We start from the raw sequence: 23523 nt of genomic DNA, 5'->3' as shown, positions 1-23523 counted from the left end.
AGACAGGTAGTTCGATGTGCATCCCAGCTGGTTTTACTCAGGCAGTGAAGTGTATTAAGGTGCATCCAGTACTTTTGCTTAGGCTGATGAAGATGGGGAGAAACGAAGACCAGTCCTAAAAAGGGATAAGACTCCATTACATTGAGTAATTGGTTGTCGAGGTAAAGTTCTGATTTTGGGCAAATGGTACGATATTGCCAGAAGTGCATGACATGAGTCTAGACATGGCTGAAAAGCAAAAGCTATGGGTGAAGGCCCACACCTGCACCTTTTGTGTGGCATCTTGCAATAAACATTCACTGAGACCAACACTAGAGGAGCAATAATAGTGGCAAAAGTCACCAGCTTACAAGGAGGGCGATATTGAGGACCCCACAGCTGCTCCTAGCCCACTGATGGGTACTAGAGAGAAAGGGAGCGACACAGAGTACAAAGCCCTGCAAGACCCCATTTCCTTGAACTGGGGGAGGGGGCGGGCAATGCACTGTGGGAAGCACCAACTCGAAACCACAAAGTACAATGCAACAGGGAACTTCTAGATAAAAACTGGGAGTGGACCCTGGAGACCCCACTCATGTAAGGTGATAAGAATGTCATGTCACAATGTGGTGTCATAAGACTTTTGTAGGTCAAAGGAGACAGCTATAAGGTGTTGACAATGGGCAAAAGCTGTTCAGATGGTAAGTGCCCGGTAAACCAGATTATCAGTAGTGGAAGGGCCTTGGTGAAAACCACCATGGGACGGAGCCAAAAGACCCCAAGATTCACAGAGCCAGTACAGACATTGGCTCACCATGCATTCAAGAAACTTACAGAGAACACTGCTGAGACTTATTGGGTGGTAACTGTCAACTTCCAGAGGGTGCTTTTCCAGTTTCAGTACGGAAATGATGAGGTTTTCTTGCCACTGCAATGGGAACTCACCCTCGCTCCAGATGTGGTTAAGGATGGTGAGGACATGACATAGACAGTCCACTGATAGGTGCTCGATAATTTGGTTGTGGACGTGGTACAGCCATGGGGCTGTATCAGGACAGTTGGCTAGGACACTGGTGAATTTCCACTCACTGAATGAGGTTTATGTGACTCCAGGTGGCATACAGTAAAAGGTAGTTGCTTTCACTCCACCCACTGTTATAGGACACAAAAGGCATGTTAATAATTCTCATATGCAGAGGCTTGAGCATAATGCAGAGTAAAATGTTCAGCGATGGCATCTGGGTCAGCACAGACAGTGCCATTCAAGTTAATACCAACTACACCTGCAGCTACCTGGTACCTGTAGAGATGTTTGCCCTTTGCCCAAACCTAAGAAAGGAAGTACATAGGCTGATGGCTGAAACATACTGTTCCCAACATTCTTGTTTCCATCGTTTTATTTCATGGTGGACCTGGGCATGGAGCCGTTTAAAGACAACGAGGTGCTCCATCAATGGGTGACACTTATGGTGCTGGAGAGCCCACCTGCAATCCCTAATGGCCTCTGCAATATCTGGTGATCACCACAGTACTGTCTTCCATCGGGACAGGTCTGAGGATCAGGGGATCACCAAATCAGATGCCAAAAGAATGGCTGTAGTTGTATTCTGGTGACAGCAGAGGCAAAAGCACCTCACTGTTGACAGCCCTTCTTGGCAGGCATCCACGGGAGTGACACTGATGGAGGGACAGGAAGATCGGGAAGTGGTCATTGCAATACAGGTCATTGTGGACTCTCCAGTGGATGGTTGGCAGAAGACAAGGGCTGCAAATGGAAAGGTCAATGGCCGAGAAAGTCCCCTGCACTACACTGAAGTATGTGGGGGTACCGTTATTCAAGAGGCAAAGGTCAAGTTGTGCATGTAAGGTTTTATGGTCTTTACTGTGGCCAGTGATCACGGTTCCACCCCACAAATAGTTATGGGCATTGTAATCACCCAAGATTTGGATAGGTAGGGGGGGTTGAAAAACCAATGTTCTGAGACACATCACTGAGATGGAGGTAAACATGCAGATGGTAATATCCTGAAATGCTGTTACCCGAACGGCCACAGCCTCCTAAGGTGTACGAGGGGAACCAAAAGAAACCGGATTGTTGTCATAAAAAATTTATTGATAAACCTTTTTACAAAATTACTTCAGTCACCTTCAAAATACTCTCCATTACATGCGATGCACTTGTCAAGTCTCTTTTCCCACTGTTGGAAGCATGTTTGGAACTCTCCAAGTTTGATATTGTCCAGTGCCCTTTGCAAAACTGTTTTTACCGCCTCCACATCATCATAATGCTCCCCTTTTAGCGTTTTTTTCATTCATGGAAATAGGAAAAAGTTACACGGGTCTAGGTCCGGTGAATACGGAGTGTGGGGAACGACAGATCGCCTCTGAGATGCCAAGTAGTGGGTCACTCGTAAGGCCATGTGTGCTGGAGCTTTGTCGTGATGCAGAAACCAGTCACCTGATCACCAAAGTTCCGGGCATTACCTTCTCACATCTTCTCGCAGACACCTTAAAACATCCAAGTAAAAGTGCTGGTTAACAGTCTGGCCAGGGTGTACGAATTCCCGATGCACAATTCCACGAACATCAAGAAAGGCAATGACCATCGTCTTCACATTTGACCTCACATGCCTTGCTTTTTTTGGTCTGTGAGAGTTGGGAGTCCTCCACTGGCTTGATGCTTGCTTGTTTTCTGGGTCATACCTGTAACACCAACTCTCATCCACTGTACTGACTTCGTTCAAGAAATTTGGATCATGTGCAATCTCTGTTTTCAAGTCCTGACACACATTCATGCGGATGGTTTTTTGCTCCTGTGTGAGAAGGTGCAGAACAAATTTAGCAGCAACACGTCTCACTCAAAATCCGCTGGCACGAGCTCCAACTGATTACTGTCTCTGCTAAAATGTGGTCGATCATTTGGCGATGATCCTTGTTGAGCTTTTGGCGGACCTTTTCAATGTTCTCCTCATTTTGCGATGTTGTAGGGCGTCCAGAAAGAGCTTGGTCTTCAACACACATCTCACCACGTTTAAAGCGTCCAAACGATGATGTGATGATGATGATGATGTTTGGTTTGTGGGGCGCTCAACTGCGTGGTTATCAGCACCCGTACAATTACCCAGTCTTTGCTCAGTCCAATTTCGCCACTTTCCTGGATGATGATGAAATGATGAGGACAACACAAACACCCAGTCATCTCGAGGCAGGTGAAAATCCCTGACCCCGCCGGGAATCGAACCCGGGACCCCGTGCTCGGGAAGCGAGAACGCTACCGCGACACCACGAGCGGCGGACAGCGTCCAACCACTCGAAAACCTGTGTGTGGCTCATGGCATCCTCCTAGAAAGCTTCCTGAAGCATTTAGTGTGTCTCCGTTGCAGTTTTTTTAAGCAGGAAACAAAATTTCACACACACTCTATGTTCTATTAAAGTTGCCATAACGATTTCGCAGAGGTAACCTGCCAACAGTCAGAGAAACACAACACCACACTTGCATGTTCAGCTCTACACTGCCGCTGTCTGCGCAGCTGTTTCATGAAGATCTCTACTAACACCATCAACCGTGAGAACCCTGCACTACGTCTATGAGTGGCAGCGCCCTCTGAGTCCAGTTTCTTTTGGGTCCCCCCTGGTATTATGAGACACAAGTTCGTTATATAGTGTGTCCAGAACATATGTGCAACTCCGCCCAACACTCTGTCATAGGTGAAACGATTCTTATAATAATCCCTATATCCACAAAGGGCCGGGATCCATGTTGCTGGAAACCATGTCTCCTGAAGGGCTATGAAGAAGGCAGCAGAAGTGCTTATAAGATGTCATAGCACAGCCAGGTCATGTAAAAAGCCAGTACAATTCCACTGGAGAATAATGCCGTCGATGTACTGGGAAGCCATGAAGGGACCAAGGAGGCAGGTTATGCCCCAGGTTCACTTGCTGACACTGGTTGAGGGATTATGGCCTCAATACATACTGGTTCCAGGTTCTGTTGTGTGGTGCGAACCAGGGCCTCAGGGCTGCCAGAATCTCTACTTCAGCCACAGGGGTGGAACAAGCTGGATCTGGTGGTGTGGGGGCTATCGGATTGTCCTTCTTCTTGGAGGACTTGTTCTTGTCTTTCCTCTCCTTAGAGGATTTTGATGACTGTGAAGCCTTATCTGAATCAGTTTCAGGTAAAGATGATGACAGCAAAGCACTGAGACCAGCAGCCTCTGGCTCCTTCAGCCGCTGGTTGGTGTCCAGTTGCAGACAGGCAGAAAACTTGGAAGGAAGTGTCCTGAGGGACCCCTTCCTAGCAAGAGAATCCAGAGTAAGGTGACTCGTCTCTGACTGAGAAGTGGGTGGGTGGGAAGCCATTGATCTCAAAGCAGGTGTGGGGGAGGCAGCAAGAGGGGAGCCCCCAAACATCAGAGGGACGGGCATGGCTGAGCAACCCTGAGGGCCCGCTGTAGGTGGTGTAACAGGCAGGAGTACCGTCGTCAAGGTGGGCAGTGTCATAATAGCATTAACTGCATTAAAAGAGGACTTTCCTTCCACAGAGACTGCTGGGGTCATATGACCACCAGTGGGAAATAACTTCATCTACTTCATTTGCAGCTCAACCACCATGGTGTCATCCACTCCAAACAGGGCCTCTCCTCATGTGCGTCACCCAGCCTCAGCAATGACTACCTGGCCAGTAATCCTTTGGTTGGAGTCCCTATGCCCCACTCATGATGGGCATATTCTCCTTGCGTACATGAGGAGTTTTCAGCTCAGGCACCAACAATGCAATCTCTCTTTGGTCAGAGGGCTACCACTGGCAAGTACTTGACGACCATCTTACAACAGGATGGCTACCATGCTGGTTTGAGATATATTACTTTATTAAAGGGAAGGGTGCAAAGATGGAAAGGCATAGAGATGGAGCATACACTGCATGGACAACCTCCCTTCATGGTCCACACTTATGGAGAAGTTTGAAAATTAATGGCAGGTGAAACCCAACAATGGAGACCATGTGTTTGTTTAATGAAACATTGTAGAGAACACCAGAAATGGAAACTTGAGTGCCGATCATAAATCAGGTCCAAGGAGGGTCTGCACCAAGAAAACCATCTGAATGTAGAAGAATTGTGCTCCTCATATCAACGTCTACATGGTAATTATAAAATAAATGGAACATTTTTAAAAAATCAGTATAGATAAATGTATCAACAAAAACAATATTTTTTAAAAAAAACTATAAAGCAATTCAATGGATGAAAATCTACTCACCAAGTGGCAGCAGAAGAACAAACATATAAGGGTATTGAAATCTGCACTTTTAGAGCCACTGGCACTTTTTTCTGACAGAAGACTTGAAGTCCAGGAAGAACGGTGAAGGAAAAAGACTGGTGAGATTTAGGAAATGGGGAGAGTTTAGAAATTGTCACCCACAATCCCAGGTCAGGAGAGACTTACCTTATGGAATGAAAAGGAAAGACTGATTGTAGGGAACTGCACCAGATGAGATTTGAAAACTTGAGACAGACGGGATGGGATGAGGAGGAAAGTCTGATTATCCAGCAACAAACAATGTAGAAATTTCCATGTAAGTTATTCAGATGAAGCTGTACAAACTGCAGCTCCTACAAGCTGTAAGCCATGGCAACCAAATACCCCATCTGCATTGCAAAATGTTCTCGAAAATGACTTCACAAGTAAATTAATCTTCAGTGACAAAGCAACTTTTAATTTTTGGAAAAAGTCAACAAACACAACACATGTATATGGGGGACAAAGCATCCATATGTAGCTATTCAACACACTTCAGATTCTGAGAAAGTTAATATGTTCTGTGTGGGCCCAACAGGAAAGTACATGGGCCCTTTTCCTTTACTGTCAGAACTGTCACTGGTCTCACCTCTCCTGATACGCTGCAATTGTGGCTCAAGCCACAACTTGAAACTGATAGAAGGGATTTCATCATTCAACATGATGATGTCACTCTACATTCTCCCAGCTGTGTAAAAAGTTACCTGAATGAGACGTCACGAAGTCCACCTCTACTACAGAACTTTGAAGACTTGTGACACCACACTGCAGCAGCTGTTCTTACTGTCACTCCTGTATGATAGGTCAGGTATGAGCATAACTGGATTACCATTAGATGTGTATCATGTGATGAAGAGTGGACACACAAAATCAGTAAATGTAAAACACTTTTGAGGGTTTGTCTTTCACATACTGTATCATTTGTTATATTGCTCATGGCCACTTATCTGTATCAGTATTTTGAATTGTTACAATAATTCTCATTTATTGTTCTGCATCAGTTGCTCATTTTTAAACCTAAATATGTACAGTCTAATATTTTACAATAAGTAGAAAAGACAAGATCTGTAGAAAAATGTATAATTTACCCAAGTAATTGTGCCAGCACTCCATCTTGATTACTCAGAACCATATATCAGAGCATTGTGTTTTGCTGCACTAACAGTGTAGAACAATGGGTATATAAAATATAAACAGTGTAAAATAGTGAAATTATGAAATGGAACAAAATCTGAGCATTGACAGTGGGCAACGAAGGCAAGGGAAGAAGGGTGGGGGAGGGAGGGATAGTGGCAGGGATGCTATGTTTTTAACAAGAGAGGGTCTTATAATTAAATCACAAAAGTCAACAATGTAAAAAATCTTCTGTTACAACACCAGAATGGTTGTGTAAAACTGTAAAAGGGGGATAAAATAGTAGATTATAAAAGTGAAGATAAAGTAGCGAAAATTGAATTAGTATCTGAAGATATTCAAAGTGTGAACCTTTGAAAGTATAAAGTCATACTTTCTTATTATAAAAATAAAATTGTATACAAATTTTAATTTCATTTTACACAGTCATTCTGATATCTTAACAGAAACTTATTTATATTATTAACTTTTTGCAATTTTAGTACAACAACCATTAGCATCTCTGCGACCATCCTTCCCTCCCCCACCCCCTTTCCCTTGCCTTCTCTGCCCACTCTCAATCTGCCCCCCTCACTCCAATTTCATATCATCATCATTTTATGCTGTTTACATTTTACATACCCATTGGTCTACATGATTAATGTTTCAATGAGTATTTTTACATAATTATACATCCTATAGTTTTAGCATGAACTCTCTTGTTTAACTCCACCAGCCCCTCCCTGCTTTCTTTCCCCTCTCCCAATCAGCCTCAGTCCATTTTCCCTTCCCCCCATCACCCTACCTCCAACATATATCTATTTGAAACAGTGGCTGCAACTTCAAAACACAGTTCTCTGGTATGTGGTTCTGAGTAGACAAGATTGGTTGCTGACATGACTACCTAGGTAAATTCTATGTTTATTTACAAATCTTGCCTGTTATACTTATTGTAAAATATTAGATGGTACACATTCAGTTTTATTTTGTTTTGCATCTGAAGATGATCCAGGGTGATAAAAACATGTAATCTAATTAAAAATGTGCAACTGACATGGAACAATAATGAGAATTATAATTATCATGTAGATTATAGTGGTTTTGAATTGTTTCATGGACTTTATTACATAGCACCAATGTGAACTTTCTCCAGTTCTGCAGTAATCTCATCAGTTTCAAACTAAATATCTGTAATGATTTGTTATGGCATATATGATCATCTTGCAATAAAAGTGTTAAAGTGCACATTCGAGTCCACAAATGGCACTTGTAGTCAAGTAAGTAGAAGCATGAAATTCAAAACTGTATGGCTTTTATGCCAGAATGGAATTCAATTCAATGTATTTATGAATTGCCATACTTACAACTTTATTGTTTCTATTTTATTTCTACATCAGCTTGTGGTTTGGAATTAGTATATGCTTTCTGTTTACCACAAAATATCTGTTATGGGTCAACATTTACAATGTAACAACAAACTACTGATGATAAAAAAATCTCTGAATCAAGCAGGTGCTACACTCCTCGAAAAATAATTACTTTCTTCCACTCATTCATGTTGTTCTTTCTTGTTTTCACTGATTAAAATAGGATTAAAATTCATTACATCCTGTCAAGAGGGTGGTTCTTGACTGCAGATTGTTTTCTACTTTTTCAACAATGAGGGGAAGTCTAGTTGCTCCAACACTGAACAAACATTTTCAGCAGTAATGTGGAGCAACTTCCTGAAAACAAAACACTACTACTGTGAAACCCCAAAGTTAACTATAAGGCGTTGAAGATGTTACAGGAACAGATTTGACAGAAATAATTATTTGCATATATTTGTACATTACCTGTTACTTATTAATTAATACACAATCAGCTTTGTTCAACATGTGATTATTGTGATAGTGTACATCAGTTACAGGGTTCTTTGAGTGTTTTATGTTAGCTCGTTCACTAGGCAACACTATTGTAGTCACGAAGCTTTCTCTTAAGAAAGATAGTTATCTTCAATTGTAGCTGTTTTCAGTTAATGAAGTTTGAAAGTAAACATTTAAATTCCAATGCTACTTCTCATATAAAATATGTTTGTTGTTTAATAAAATTACCAATGGCAATGTAATATTTGAATAGTTTTAATCAGTTTATGTGATTGTTCTGAGCCACTGTCAGTGTGCAACAATTAATGTGATGTTGTGCCATAATTATTTAGTATGGGAGAGGACTGCAGGTTGGTATTTTGTTGTGTAGCTGGGAAGCCAAGAGAGTATCAGATGAGGCTCTCCCATGGGACTGTAGATTATGTAGTTGACACAAGAGAATCATGGAACGGGGAAGAAGGATTTGTGCTCTTCATCCAGAACCAGAAATGGCATATTCTAAATTAGACGGGCTGAAGGAGGAAAGAGACAGCAGGAGCTGGGAAAAGGTGACAAGTAATAAGTAAAGGGGGGGGGGGGGGGACACTCAGGATTCCAGTTAGCAATCAGTTCACTTTCTTAAGAGCCTCAAACAGGGTTTGAGCACAGCAGGGTGCAGCAGATTCATAGAAATAACTTTGAGCCTTGGTTGGTTGAAAAGTCAAGTACAAAGAAGAGAGTCCTGCTGCTAGGTAGTATTCACAGGAGGGATGTAGGCCAAGTGTTACATTAAAAGCTAGGTGCAGAATACCAGGTCATAGGCATTGGGAAACCTATTGCCAGGGTTATCCAGGTAACAGGAAATACAGGAGCTTTGTGCAGGGATTTGGATGAAGAAGGTCAGTAGGTTTGTTTATAAAAAAATAAATCTTCTGCTACTAGTCACAAATTTTCTTTATTTTACTTTTCGCACGACCTGTTTCGAGAAATAATTCCCATTTTCAAGTGCATTTTTTGTGTGTATTAAGCCATTTCTTTTGATGTTGTCAGTGTGTGCGAGTCTGCTTCATTTCGTTGACTTTTACTGCAATACATAAGAAACATGCAATTTTTTAGTTGGGTATCAATTCTTTTTGTGAAGTTAGTGGCAAAATTTAGAAGCATTTGTACTTACAGTTTTCTAACGGTCAATTTGTGTAGAACCCTCACACACACTAACCATCACACACAACTTGTTGTACACTTTACACATCAAAAATATCTTATATAAACAAAACAGTTACAAAGATCTTCTTACAGGTAGTCCACAGAGATAACATTATAGGCCTTCCACAGATTATGATATGCTTTGGAACAGAGATTATCTATCTTAACAATTTGGCTCATAAATTACTTGTATTGATTTTACAATTGTGCTGATTTCTATGCTTTGCAATTTTTATTTAAGTATATTATTGAAACATCTGAAGAAATTCACTGATGCACTTTCAAGTTAGTCATTTAATATTTTATCGTCCTATTTTCTGTAATGTGAATATATCTCCAGTTCTTCAAGCAAATCCATTTTATGTCCTTTATTGTGTGTGTGTGTGTGTGTGTGTGTGTTGCTATTGCTGGTGTAGTGTGTTTGTTGTGTGTGTATGATCTAATGTGCTCTGTGTACCTGGTGTTGAAATTTTGGCCTGTTTGTCCTAAGTAGAACTTGGAGCATTCCTGGCATGTTACCTTGTATATTCCAGAGACTGAATATGGATCATTATTACACTTTACATTGTGTATTAATTTTGGTGTAGCTTATTAGATGTAAAAAACCCAATTTTTACTCTGTGTGTTTTGAAAATATTTGCAATATTCTGTGAAACATTGCCTATGTTTGGAACACTAGATATACATTTGTTTTTCTCTTTTTCTTCTGTGTTGCAGCTTGTATTTCTGGGTTTTTCTGCACTTTGTCTAAGATTGTGTCAACCATGGAAGCATTGTACCCATGGGAAACTGCAGTCTTTTTCACTGTGTTTATTTCTTGTTGCATATTTTCTTGGTTCAATGGTATTTTTGTTGCCCTTATGCAGCATTGATCTGTATGCTGCCTGTTTATGGATATTTGGATGACATGAGGTTGCAGAGATTGTGGTGTCAGTCATTGTGTTTTTCCTATAAATTTTGAATGTGCATGTGTTGTTGTGTCTTGTAATATTTAGGTCCAGAAAGTTGATGCTTTTATTTTGTTCATGTTCCACTGTAAATTTGATTTTCTCATTTAGATAATTGAAATGATTTAGAATGTCTGTGATGTCTTTGGTATCCCCTTTCACTAACAGTAGTGTGTCATCTACGTACCTCCTATAAAATTCTATTTCCTTTAGGCAAGGTTCTTGGCTGTCAAATGATTTTTATTCTAAGTGATTTATGTATATGTCAGCTATGGTACCGGGTATACATGATCCCATTGCTAGGCCATCTGGTTGTTTATAAGTGTTGTCATTAAAGGTAAAGTAGTTCTAATTTAGGGTTAGCTGAATGAGTTCCATAAATTCGACAATCTCTGTGTATGAAAGTTTCATGTGTTGCATAAGGTTCTTTTGTATTACTGTTAGAGCTTCTTGTATGGGTATGTTTGAATAAAGGTTGGTGATGCCAAGTGATATAAACTATGCATCTTGGGGGAGCTTTCTGGTTCTTAGTTCTTTAGCTAGAAGCATGCTGTTTTTTTATGGAATATGTTGTTTCATATGTATAATTTTTCATCAGTATGTTATTCAGTTTTTGTGACAGTTTGTATGCTGGGCTATTTATAGAGATGACAACAGGACGTATCGGGTTTCCATTTTTGTGTATTTTTGGCTGTGCTCTTAGGTGTGGTGCTTTTGGATTCATCCATGTAAGGTAGCCTATTTCTTTTCAGTTTCTGTCAACAGGAAATGTGTGTTCTTTAATTGTTCCTTAATTTTACTTTGAAATTGTTTGGTTGGGTCTTTTTCAATGTGCTGAATATTATTAGCAGCAAAAAATTCATTTGTTTTGTGTATGTATTCTTTTTCTTTCGTCACAACTAATGGATTGCTCTTGTCTGACTTTACAACTATGCATTGGTTGTTTTCCAGTTTATTATTTATAGATTTTAAAGTTTTTGTATCATTTATTATAATTTAGATCTAAACTTATCTTTATTCATTTCTTTCTCAAGAAGCTTGCTTACTTTGTGACCTATTGCTGCTTTTGTATTTGAATTTAATTTTGAAGCATCTGCTGCACTTTTAGTTGCAGCTATAACCTTTTCAGTGTATGGTTGTTGAGGTTAGGTTTTACATTGTATTTTAGTCCTTTTTGGAGTAGATCGTTCTCTCTTTGGTTGAACTTTATGTATGTGTTGTTCACCACTCTACTGTAAAATGTGTGTGTGCTTTTGTCAGTTATTTCAAGGTTGGATCTCTTATTTTGTTTGGATGTCAATGTCTGTAGTTTCTTGTTATGTGTGTTGCAAATGGTCAAGTACTCCTTGTTGACTATGTCTTGGATGTGCCTGAAAATGGTGTCATAACGTGTGGGTTCGATGTTGCTTGCTGCAGCACTACCTGTGGATCAGAGGTCTGTTTCCAGAACACTGATCTCAAGGGTTGGTTTACTGGTAGCCAGATCGACCAGACTATCAGCAAGTTCATTCCCCGGGATCCTGGCATGGCCTGGATGAAGATCACTGAGTGTCCACAACACTCAAGGGTAGTCTGTAGAATACCTGTAAAAAGATCTTTGTAACTGTTTTGTTTATATAAGATATTTTCGATGTGTAGAGTGTACAACAAGTTGTGTGTGATGTTTAGTGTGTGTGTGAGGTTCTGCACAAATGGACCATTAGAAAACTGTAAGTATAAATTCTTTTATATTTCGCCACTAACTTCACAAAAAGAATTGATACCCAACTAAAAAGTCATGTGTTTCTTATGTATCTCAGTAAAAGTCAACGAAATGAAGCACTCACACACACACACACAGACAACATCAAAAGAAATGGCTTAATACACAAAAAAACGCACTTGAAAATGGGAATTATTTCTCGAAACGCGTCATGCGAAAAGTAAAATAAAGAAAAACTGTGACTGGTAGCGGAAGATTTATTTATTTATAAACAAACCTATTGTTTCTACAGTCACAGGCTTTCAAAAACCATTTATAATGGATCAAATCAGAAGAGGATCAGGTACTTCCCATATGAGAAGTAGGAAACAGCCTGGCTTGTAAGATAGAGTATAGTATCAAAGCTGACTTGGAAGAAATAAGTGCAGCAACAGCAAACACTCGGGGGGTTTGTGGAAGTTTGACAGTGACATGACCAGCCGCGGGTTAACGCAGCTGTAAGCTGTGTAAACAAGGAGCTGAGTAGGTTGCTTTTGACTGAAACAAAGTCTCATTTCTGTGCTGTACCTGTTGCTACAAGAGATGGGTATACACAAATCATGGTCTTTCCTGAATAGGAATAGCTGAGCATCTTGCAGAAAGCGTAAAAGGGGGGGTCGTCAGTACAAGCGCACAAGAGAAAATCCCAATGATTACTGGAGCCGGAGAGGCACAATTTTTAGATTGGTCAGGATCACAATATATGTAATAGTTTCCAGAAAAGTAAAACTAATTTGTTTTGTCAGAACATTATGGGGCTGAAAAACAAGATAGATGAGCTTTTCCTACAGCTAGATGTGGAAAGTTCTGAAGTGACACGCATTCTGTGGCTCTCTGAACACCACGAAACAACAGGGATGGAAAAGTTAAATATCAGGTATTATACAGGGTGTTACAAAAAGGTATGGCCAAATTTTCAGGAAACATTCCTCACACACAAAGAAAGAAAATACGTTATGTGGACATGTGTCTGGAAACGCTTACTTTCCATGTTAGAGCTCATTTTATTACTTCTCTTCAAATCACATTAATCATGGAATGGAAACACACAGCATCAAAACGTACCAGCATGACTTCAAACACTTTGTTACAGCATCATCATCATCATCATCATCATCATTTAAGACTGATTATGCCTTTCAACGTTCAGTCTGGAGCATAGCCCCCCTTATACAGTTCCTCCATGATCCCCTATTCAGTGCTAACATTGTTGCCTCTTCTGATGTTAAACCTATTACTTCAAAATCATTCTTAACCGAATCCAGGTACCTTCTCCTCGGTCTGCCCCGACTCTTCCTACCCTCTACTGCTGAATCCATGAGTCTCTTGGGTAACCTTGCTTCTCCCATGCGTGTAACATGACCCCACCATCTAAGCCTGTTCGCCCTGACTGCTACATCTATAGAGTTCATTCCCAGTTTTTCTTTGCTTTCCTCATTGTGGACACCCTCCTGCCATTGTTCCCATCTACTACTACCTGCAATCATCCTAGCTACTTTCATATCCGTAACCTCAACCTTGTTGATAAGGTAACCTGAATCCACCCAGCTTTCGCTCCCATACAACAAAGTTGGTCGAAAGATTGAACGGTGCACAGATAACTTAGTCTTCGTACTGACTTCCTTCTTGCAGAAGAGAGTAGATCGTAGCTGAGCGCTCACTGCATTAGCTTTGCTACACCTCGCTTCCAGTTCTTTCACTATGTTGCCATCCTGTGAGAATATGCATCCTAAGTACTTGAAACTGTCCACCTGTTCTAACTTTGTTCCTCCTATTTGGCACTCAATCCGTTTATATTTCTTTCCCACTGACATTACTTTCGTTTTGGAGATGCTAATCTTCATACCATAGTCCTTACAGTTCTGATCTAGCTCTGAAATATTACTTTGCAAACTTTCAATCGAATCTGCCATCACAACTAAGTCATCCGCATATGCAAGACTGCTTATTTTGTGTTCACATATCTTAATCTCACCCAGCCAGTCTATTGTTTTCAACATATTACAGGAAATGTTCAAAATGTCCTCCGTTAGCGAGGATACATGCATCCACCCTCCGTCGCATGGAATGCGCTGATGCAGCCCTGGAGAATGGAGTATTGTATCACAGCCATCCACAAGACAAGCACGAAGAGTTTCTACATTTGGTACCGGGGTTGCGTAGACAAGAGCTTTCAAATGCCCCCATAAATGAAAGTCATGAGGGTTGAGGTCAGGAGAGTGTGGAAGCCATGGAATTGGTCCGCCTCTACCAATCTATCGGTCACTGAATCTGTTGTTGAGAAGCGTACGAACACTTCGACTGAAATGTGCAGGAGCTCCATCGTGCATGAACCACATGTTGTGTCGTACTTGTAAAGGCACATGTTCTAGCAGCACAGGTAGAGTATCCCGTATGAAATCATGATAACGTGCTCCATTGAGCGTAGGTGGAAGAACATGGGGCCCAATCAAGACATCACCAACAATGCCTGCCCAAACGTTCACAGAAAATCTGTGTTGATGACTTATTTGCACAATTGCGTGTGGATTCTCGTCAGCCCACACATGTTGATTGTGAAAATTTACAATTTGATCACGTTGGAATGAAGCCTCATCCTTAAAGAGAACATTTGCACTGAAAAGAGGACTGACACATTGTTGGATGAACCATTCGCAGAAGTGTACCCGTGGAGGTGAATCAGCTGCTGCTAGTGCCTGCACACGCTGTACATGGTACGGAAACAACTGGTTCTCCCGTAGCACTCTCCATACAGTGACGTGGTCAACATTACCTCGTACAGCAGCAACTTCTCTGACGCTGACATTAGGGTTATCGTCAACTGCACGAAGAATTGCCTCGTCCATTGCAGGTGTCCTCATCGTTCTAGGTCTTCCCCAGTTGCGAGTCATAGGCTGGAATGTTCCGTGCTCCCTAAGACGCCGGTCAATTGCTTCGAATGTCTTCCTGTCGGGACACCTTCGTTCTCGAAATCTGTCTCGATACAAATGTACCGCGCCATGGCTATTGCCCCGTGCTAATCCATACATCAAATGGACATCTGCCAACTCCGCATTTGTAAACATTGCACTGACTGCAAAACCACGTCCGTGATGAACACTAACCTGTTGATGCTACGTACTGATGTGCTTGATGCTAGTACTGAAGAGCAATGAGTCGCATGTCAACACAAGCACCGAAGTCAACATTACCTTCCTTCAATTGGGCCAACTGGTGGTGAATCGAGGAAGTACAGTACATACTGACAAAACTAAAATGAGCTCCAACATGGAAATTAAGCGTTTCCGGACACATGTCCACATAACATCTTTTCTTTATTTGTGTGTGAGGAATGTTTCCTGAAAGTTTGCCATACCTTTTTGTAACACCCTGTAGAATAGTATAATTTTTGTGTAGAGTTAACATGGAAAAAAGGATTCCAACATCAGTAAGAGTTGGACACAAAGTCGGAAATATTGGGGAAAAAAAAGACAGTTTTTGTGTTGATCAGAACTCAGTGTCACGAGATTGTGAGTTATTGTTCCAGAACTTCTCTGGTAATTTTAACATGCTACAGAACCCCTCTAGGAAACTTTCAGGTACTTATGAAAAATCTAGATGCATTATTGAGCCAGTGTAGATTTCTTAAAATGTACATACAGGATAAATGAACTGGAATCATTTGGGTGTTTCAATCTTATTTCAGTGGCTAATTTTCCAACTAATGGGCATTAAGATAACAGGAACCTGATGGTTAATATTTTTACAAACAGCACTCATGCTGAAACAATGTGTACACAATTGTTAATGGACTACACAGTCATTATGCACAATTAATGGAAATAAAAAATATAGCATCTCACAGTGGTAAGGCAGGTTCATGCAGAGCAGTGAGGCTTACTAAAAAGAACAGGATACAATGGTTTAAGTGTAATTTAACAGAACTGAAACAGTATGAGGTATATACAGAAAGAAGTGCTAATGCCAAATTCAATTTATTCCATAGTGAATTTGTGTCAATATTTAAAAATAGAAGATGTGGCCAGAAAGTAAGTACCATTTCGTCTATCACCACCAACAGCACTCGTTCCACAGTTCTGCACATTTGCCCTTATCTCTCTGATTCATTGTCTTTCCTCTAACATCATTATAGCCAGATTCTGCTGTTTTTACATTTGTTGGTGATTGTTCAAAATGTTTAAGACAATCTCTGAGCCAAACGAGAGTGAAGAGCATTCTGAAAAATGGTTTTTGAAAAAAAGAAGATAATCCAGCTGAAACTCATCAACAACTTGTAGTGGTTTATGGTTAAAATGTAATGACTGATGAGGAAATGGGTGAGATAATTCAATGATGGACGAATCAACTTTCATGATGAAACACAGTGGGCAGCTTTCAATTGTCAATGATTGTCTGGTTGAGAAAATTCATGGAAACAGGTGGCTCATGATACGAATGCTTTGTAAAGAGTTTCCATAAATTTTGAAAACTGTTTTGCATGAAAATGCCAAAAACTGCTTAAGTCTTCGTAAATTGTGTTCCCACTGGGTTTCAAAAATGCTTATGGATATCCACAAAATGAAGTGACTTGACAGTGCTTCGACATTTCTTACTCAATACAGTTATGAGGGAGATGTATACTTAAACAGAATTGTGACTGGTGATGTAACTTGGGTTTATCATGTTGCCCCAGAATCAAAACAAAAGTAGATGGAATAGAGGCACCCACAATCCCCAAAAAACAAAGATTCAAAACAATGTTTCAGTACAAAAAATCATGTGCACATTGTGTTCTAGGACAGACTGGGCATTCTGCTTGCTGAGTTCCTTCCCAGAGGTGAAATCATCAATGTGGTACGATACTGTGAAACACTGAGAAAACTTTGGCGTGCCACTCAAAACAAAAGCCATGGAATGCTCAGTCAAGGTATTGCATTCCTTCATGACAATGCTCGTCCCAAATTTGCTGGTGTCATTCAAAACATTATTCAATAATTTGGTTGGGAGCAGTTTGATCACCTGCCATACAGCCCCAATCTCTCATCTTCTGACTACCACTAGTTCCTGAACTTTAAGCCTGATTCTGGAAGAAGATGCTATGACAGCAACGATGACACAAAAAATGGTGTTCTGCAGTAGCTGTCTTCCCTGGCAGCATTTTCATATGAAGAGGGCATAGAAAAGTTGGTTTCTTGCTATAACAAATGTCTGAACAATGGTGGCAATTACACAGAAAAATATTTTAAGAAATGTTCCTTCCCGTGAAAATATACTTTTGTTTAAAAACGTTTTTATGAGTTTTTTCCAAAACAGTACTTACTTTCTGAACATGCCTCACATATTTTCTAAAAAGTTATCCAGCTACTCCTTAAAAAGCAAGTAATGGGTAACCAAGGGAATTAAAACCTTGTGAAAGCAGCAGGAAGTTTATATAAGGGCCAGAATAAGTTGAGATCCAACATTACTTACATACTACAAAAAATACTGAGCATTTTAAGGAAAGTAATTAAAATATCAAGAAGTATGCATGTTCTGACAAATAAATAATGGAGATAATGAAATGAAAACGATATGGGATATTGTCACACAGGAGACAGAACAGTCAGTCAGTGTGTAAAATAAGTACTCAACTAAATGACTTATAACTCACAAGTTGTGAGTATTTTTGACAATCACATCTTACATACAGCAGCAAAAATAGGATTAAATAGTTCAGCTGAAGAACCAATATAACATACTTTGAAAATGTCGTTTCCACAAAACTTAAAACAACTAGAAGTTGTTGTTCACTGAAATTAATGGAATTATAAACAAAAATCTAAAAAACAAAAGCTCATATGGTGGTCACGGAATTTCAAACATAATTATAAAAAGTTGCTCTAGCTTAATAAGTAACACCCTTAAAGATATACGTAATGCATCACTGGCACAGTGATTTTTTCCAGACAGGTTAAAATATGAGCTTGTTACACATATTTATAAGAAAGGTAACAAGAAACACTTAAATAATTATGTTCTAGTTTCCTGAGTGACATATTTTCCATAATATTTGAAAAAGTAGTGTAGTCAAGAATAGTCTCACATTTAAGCAGAAACAATTTTCTTAGACTATCTCAGTTTGGATTCCAGAAGGGTTGCTTCACTGACAATGCAATTTATATATTCATATACCATATGTTTGATTGTGTAGATTGTGATACTTAAGATTTATTGTATTGACGGGTCTACACACAATTGGTTTCATGTCAATGGAAGGGTCCGATTCCACCCGTCTGCTTCGGTTCATGATGTAATTGTGTTGTGTGACATCATTGAGGCATAACATGTTAGAAATGGATTTTGTGAAAAGGGAGTGTTGGGGTAACTGGTGGTGCACTCTAGTGTGTAGTGTTTGTTTCTAAAATTTTTGTGGGTGATGTTAGTGAGGTATTGGCCTTAGTGCTGCTTGTTACTCAATGTTGTGGGAGTTTGATCTTTTGCTGCCTTGGCAGAATGTTATTTCAAAATCTTTAGTTATTGCCTACCAATTTATTTATGGTTTTGAAACTTTTAGTTTATTGTGTTGTTAACCTTTTTTTTGTTATATCTATGAATGTTACAATGAAGTTTACTAGTCATTGGTTGGTTGCTGTTATAGCTAACAATATGGCGTACCCAATTAAAGTTCTCCAGTTATATGGCCACTTGGTGGAATGTGCAGTGTCAGCAGTGTGTGGAAATTATGACACTGAGCCAAGTCTCTGCTTCTCAATCCACACACAAGTCTATGCGGCAACATTTTCAGTGGGTTTCCGCAGTGGTTATTTTGGTGTGTGTGGGTGGAAGGGGGGGGGGGGGGGAGTGTCTTTTATTTGGTTTATTCTAGAGGAGGGTCGACTGAAGCATCCGATCCCACTCGTCGGCTTTGACCCGTGACGTAAGGCTGTTGTCGTGTGTGACATCACGATGACGCGGAATTTAGTTTGTGAGAGTGGTGTGTTTCTAGGTGTTGTTTTGATGCGATCGGTGGTGCTCTCTGGTGGTGTGTCAACAGTTTTCAGTCGTCGGCTATGATGGGGGACAGTGCATTGTCTCTACTAACATTTCTTCAACTATTCGGATTTTTGGATGAAGTCGTGAAGAAATGAGGCTTACTTAAAATTCTGGCATCTCGGACCATGGACGGCTGTATGTGGAGATGTCGTAAGGATATCAGGTCAAGGGAAGTGTTCGATCCCAATGTGTTGCTCAGAATGTTGGTATTGGTATCGGGAGATGTTTTTGAGCTATATAGGTCCGGGGAAATGTTAGGTCCTAATTTATGGAATCGGGAGCTGCTGTTGAGCTATATAGGTCAAGGGAAGTGTTCAATCCCAATTTATGAGATTGAGAGCTGCTGTTGAGCTATATAGGTCTAAGGAAGTGTCCGATTCCAGATGATGTGTTTAGTGGTATTTGGGGAGTTTTGTGATGTTGGTTTTTTTCGTCATTTTGCGTGGTTTTGTATGGGGGTGGGTGTCTAAATTTGTTTATATTTAGTTTGTCCCCACCCAAAAAACCCCTATTTCCCGCGCCTGTCCCGTTAGTGTCATTAGGCTTTTTGTGGAATGTGTGTGTGTTTGTTTTTCGAAGTATTTTAGTCTTCATAATGTGTACGTAACAACTTTATATGGGCCGTGCGGTTCTAGGCGCTATAGTCTGGAACCGGGCGACCGCTACGGTCACAGGTTCGAATCCTGCCTTGGGCATGGATGTGTGTGATGTCCTTAGGTTAGTTACGTTTAATTAGTTCTAAGTTCTAGGTGACTGATGACCTCAGAAGTTAAGTCGCATACTGCTCAGAGCCATTTGAACTATTTGACTTTATACGCACAATATTGGAATCGTGGTTTATGGTCGTTTCCGCTTCAGCTGAAGCTGGCTAAGGTAATGAGGAAAGAGGTTTAGCCAGCTTCATCCTGACCCACAACTTCTTCACTTTTGATGGCCAGACATACCAACAATTAAAGGGAACAGTCATGGGCACCAGGATGACCCCCTCGTACGCCAACCTATTCATGGGTCGCTTAGAGGAAGCCTTCTTGGTTACCCAGGCCTGCCAACCCAAAGTTTGGTACAGATTTATTGATGACATCTTCATGATCTGGACTCACAGTGAAGAAGAACTCCAGAATTTCCTCTCCAACCTCAACTCCTTTGGTTCCATCAGATTCACCTGGTCCTACTCCAAATCCCATGCCACTTTCCTTGATGTTGACCTCCACCTGTCCAATGGCCAGCTTCACACGTCCGTCCACATCAAACCCACCAACAAGCAACAGTACCTCCATTATGACAGCTGCCACCCATTCCACATCAAACGGTCCCTTCCCTACAGCCTAGGTCTTCGTGGCAAACGAATCTGCTCCAGTCTGGAATCCCTGAACCATTACACCAACAACCTGAAAACAGCTTTCGCATCCTGCAACTACCCTCCTGACCTGGTGCAGAAGCAAATAACTAGAGCCACTTCCTCATCCTCTCAAACCCAGAACCTCCCACAGAAGAACCACAAAAGTGCCCCACTTGTGACAGGATACTTTCCGGGACTGGATCAGACTCTGAATGTGGCTCTCCAGCAGGGATACGACTTCGTCAAATCCTGCCCTGAAATGAGATCCATCCTTCATGAAATCCTCCCCACTCCACCAAGAGTGTCTTTCCGCCGTCCACCTAACCTTCGTAACCTCTTAGTTCATCCCTATGAAATCCCCAAACCACCTTCCCTACCCTCTGGCTCCTACCCTTGTAACCGCCCCCGGTGTAAAACCTGTCCCTTGCACCCTCCCACCACCACTTACTCCAGTCCTGTAACCCGGAAGGTGTACACGATCAAAGGCAGAGCCACGTGTGAAAGCACCCACGTGATCTACCAACTGACCTGCCTACACCGTGACGCATTCTATGTGGGAATGACCAGCAACAAACTGTCCATTCGCATGAATGGACACAGGCAGACAGTGTTTGTTGGTAATGAGGATCACCCTGTGGCTAAACATGCCTTGGCGCGCGGCCAGCACATCTTGGCACAGTGTTACACCGTCCGGGTTATCTGGATACTTCCCACTAACACCAACCTATCTGAACTCCGGAGATGGGAACTTGCTCTTCAATATATCCTCTCTTCCCGTTATCCACCAGGCCTCAATCTCCGCTAATTTCAAGTTGCCGCCACTCATACCTCACCTGTCATTCAACAACATCTTTGCCTCTGCACTTCCGCCTCGACTGACATCTCTGCCCAAACTCTTTGCCTCTGTATATGTCTGCTTGTGTCTGTATATGTGTGGATGGATATGTGTGTGTGCGCGAGTGTATACCCGTCCTTTTTTCCCCATAAGGTAAGTCTTTCCGCTCCCGGGATTGGAATGACTCCTTACCCTCTCCCTTAAAACCCAAATCCTTTCGTCTTTCCCCCTCCTTCCCTCTTTCCTGACGAAGCAACCGTTGGTTGCGAAAGCTAGAATTTTGTGTGTATGTTTGTGTGTCTATCGACGTGCCAGTGCTTTCGTTTGGTAAGTCACATCATCTTTGTTTTTAGATATAAGTATTAACTCAAATTCAAGTGTTCTGCCTAATTTATAGTAGTTCCTGGACACATTAGAATATGTAGCTTACAAAGTGGTTTGGAATTTAGCCCATGACAGCATGCAATATGGTTAAAAGGAATGTCCCCCCTCCCGGCCAAATACTTCACATGAAATGATTCCACACTAATGATTCCAATAAGCTACATTATTCTGATGATAACTTACACTGAAAGTATTTCAATAAATACTTCAATTGTGATTATTATTACATTCATATTATTGTTCTCTAAAGCCATGTTTCTCTTGAATTGTTTACAACGCTGTTACAATCACTGATGGACACTGGTAGGTGACACATTACACTGCTTTAATCAATTCTCATTGTATCCATGGAACATATTAGAGATAAACAAGGAGCTCTGATGCAACATGTTTTGACACTACAGAATCTAGATATGGCTTCTGAGTCTTTCTGTCATGATTCAAATCATCAACCACACACTACAGCAAAAGAAAGAGTTAGCAAGAATCCAAAAACATTTGCATTAATAAGGAAACTCCGTCGCATTAAACTAGACAGGCGGTTCATGCTTACTTTTAGGAATTTACTTCATTATTGCATAAAACATCTTGCATTACTCTGGTTTAACTAGAAACTAACTGCAGGTCAATTTCTTTTTAAACAACACTTAATTTATTTACTTATGCACATAATTTACTGACTACAGATTTCAGTTAATCATACAATTGTTAAGAGATTTTCTAAGAATTCTTAATTAGATACTAACAGATAAAATAAACGCATACCAGGATTTCTTTACCGAGGTCTCTCTTCAGACAGTTCAAAGTCGTGGCTGTAAAATTCTACTGCAGATATTCGCCGCCTGCTGACGCCGCCTCCGATAAATTTGTACCAGAGATATTTGTGTGTTTAATTTCATTATAATGCTTAGAGTTAACAAGAGAGTTTTCGTCTCTTGTCGTGTGGCACAGCAGTGAGCGGTCTTAATAGTATAATTTAGGTTACGGTTTGTTGCAATGCCGTAGTGTTGAAACGGTGCCAAACATCTTCAAAAAAAAAAGTCTGCACAAAACTATTACTTGCGTCTCAATTTTCTTTAGTACATTTAAATAATTATTCAATAATTATCATCGGGTACTATACGAATTAGTGCCGGCACAATTTCTCCAGGAGCCAGTATAATATTCGTGGAAATACGTTTGATGTTTGTAAGTGCATTGTCACAAACTACATCTGCATATCAACAAAAACATCTAGTTGTTTACAAACGAGCTAACAGTTCTAAGAGCATACCGCTGACCTCTTACTTTTGACACTTCAGTTGTTCCAAAGTGTTGCTTGGGCAAAGATATCACTCACCCCGTTTACATGTTGTTCCCTAAATCGGATTTAGTAACGGGGGGCCTTACACGTTCAATAATATTATTAAACTGTCAATATATTGACCGTCTGAGGGCGCGTATTGACATACTGTTAATACCAGAAATATTGGTGAACAGCACTGATAGACCTCAAAATATTCTCGGTATTGTCAACACACACTGAACATGTGTGACCAAATATTAATAGTTTGACAATATTCTCCATTCAGATGTTGACAGACCTTCTGGAACCAGCCACGCCGCGCTAGTGTGCAGGTTTTTTTTTTTCAATTCGCCGATGTGTATATCATAACTCAGGTTCAAGTTTTAACTGCATAAAAAAGAATTAATAGGCCTATGCAAGGGTAATTATTGTTTATGGCACTTCAGGATTGTTTCGGAGAATTCTCTATGATTTTTTTTACTTCATTAATTTGAAAATATAGTGCAGATTGTTGTTACACAACACCTTTCAAAACCACTCC

The 23523-nt window shown here is 40.6% G+C and overlaps 1 protein-coding gene across 1 annotated transcript in view; it reads right to left on the bottom strand.

Annotated features, from left to right (window-relative positions):
- Window positions 1-22992, bottom strand: part of LOC126091660 (zinc finger protein 585A-like) — a 100961-nt gene extending 77969 nt beyond the window's left edge. The window contains exon 1 of the mRNA XM_049907084.1: window positions 22463-22992. The gene's annotated coding sequence lies outside the window, so the exon portion shown is untranslated. The remainder of the gene's footprint in view (window positions 1-22462) is intronic.
- Window positions 22993-23523: the final 531 nt, after the last annotated feature.

The sequence above is a fragment of the Schistocerca cancellata genome, chromosome 1, assembly GCF_023864275.1.
Source record: "Schistocerca cancellata isolate TAMUIC-IGC-003103 chromosome 1, iqSchCanc2.1, whole genome shotgun sequence".
Taxonomy (NCBI): Eukaryota; Metazoa; Arthropoda; class Insecta; order Orthoptera; family Acrididae; genus Schistocerca; species Schistocerca cancellata.
This window is presented reverse-complemented; position numbering and strand designations above follow the sequence as displayed.